Below are 1,794 nucleotides of genomic sequence, written 5' to 3' on the forward strand. Positions count from 1 at the left end.
GGAAAGAGCCTAAATGCCCATCACCTGATGAGTGGATCAAGAAGATGTGGTATATATACACAATGGAGTACTACATGGCAATGATAAAGAATGAAATCTGGCCATTTGTAGGAAAGTGGATGGACCTTGAGGGTGTCATGCTAAGCGAAATCAGTCAGGCAGAGAAGGACAGATACCATATGTCTGCACTCATAGGTCTAACAGGAAAACAGGAGAAACCTAATGGAGGACCAGGGGGAGGGGAAGAGGGAAAGAGAGTTGGGGAGAGAGAGGGATGAAAAACTTGAGAGACTATTGAATACTGAAAATGAACTGAGGGTTGAAGGGGAAGGGGGAGGGGAGAAAAGAGATGGTGGTGATGGAGGAGGGCACTTGTGGGGAAGAGCACTGGGTGTTTTATGGAAACCAATTTGACAATAAACTATTTTCAAAAAAGCTATAAAGCCAATTTAGGTGGCATGGTCATTGATGAAGATACCGTTCATAAATTTACCAAAGGTCCAATATGTCTGTCACTCTTCACCCATAAGAAATTAGAATTTTGGTGGCAGCTGGGGACAATTCTGGGCAAGTTGGACTTTGGGATTTGACCCACCAATCTAAAAAAGTGGAATTTATGTTTTTCAACCCCACAGTCAGCCAGTCAGCTGTCTTTACGTCTCACCTGCCAATCCGGCTCACATACTGTCTCTGAGCTATGATGGCACATTATGCTGTGGGGAAACAGAATAGTGACCACATGTGCTGATTGTAAACTGAGAATATTTGACTGCAGCTGTATATCCTCTCAGATTCCTCTGCTCACTACCATCAGGCACAACACCATCACTGGGTGATGGCTGACCAAGTTCCAGGCTGCGTGGGACCCTAAACAAGGAGACGGTGTCATAGTTGGCAGCATGGCCCATCCACGATGGGTGGAAATATTCCATGAGACAGGAAAGCAGGTGCATTCTTTTTTTGGTGGAGAATGCCTTGTCTATGTGTGTTCCATTAATGCTATGCACCCAACTTGGTATATTTTGGCTGGAGGCAATTCCAGTGGGAAGATACATGTTTTTATGAATTAAGAAAGTTGCTGAGCATTTGGTTTAGCAACACCAATTTGTTCACATCATTGTCTGAGGAGCCTAGTAATTCATGTGACTTGGTCTCTTTACTTGTTAATACGTTCTACTTAGCAAATATAAAATTGCTTTATTAGTAAGAACTGCAAGCAGAACGTACTTTTAGTAAGGGAGAAGGCTGTTGTTTCTGTAGGTTGGGGAGGGAACCTGATATTTATTTTGCAAATATTTTCTTCCAGCCTGGGCCTTATCTTCTTATTCTCTTAACATTTTGTTTTATTTTGTTTTGTTTTGTACAGAGCAAAAGATAAATTTCAATTTATCTTTTTTTTTTTCTTCCTGGAGCAAGCCTTTGGTGTTGTGTTGAAGGTAATCTAGATTTTTCCTCTATTGTCTTTTGGGAGTTTTATAGTTCTTTATTTTACAGTTAGTCTATGATTCATTTTGAGTTAACTTTTGTGAGGGGTATAAAGTTTGCAAGATTTTTTCTTATTTATAATTTCTTTCCTTTCTTGGGGGGTCGTGAATGAATGTCCAGTAGGTAATTCTGGTACCATTTTTGAAAAAACTATCTTTTTGTGATTCTATTGTATTTGGTTTTTTGTTAAAGACTATTTGACTACATTTATGGGCTCTTTACTCTGTTCTATTCATCTATTTGTCTATTATTTTTTTCATACCACACCATCTACTGTAGTTTTATAGTAAATCTTTAAGCCATATAGTA

At 39.3% G+C, this 1,794-nt stretch overlaps 1 pseudogene; it reads left to right on the forward strand.

Moving 5' to 3' along the window:
• The window catches only part of LOC115287050, a 145,803-nt pseudogene extending 145,071 nt beyond the window's left edge, over positions 1 to 732 (forward strand).
• The last annotated feature ends 1,062 nt before the right edge of the window (positions 733 to 1,794 follow it).

This window comes from Suricata suricatta, chromosome 3, assembly GCF_006229205.1.
Source record: "Suricata suricatta isolate VVHF042 chromosome 3, meerkat_22Aug2017_6uvM2_HiC, whole genome shotgun sequence".
In the NCBI taxonomy this organism is placed as follows: domain Eukaryota; kingdom Metazoa; phylum Chordata; class Mammalia; order Carnivora; family Herpestidae; genus Suricata; species Suricata suricatta.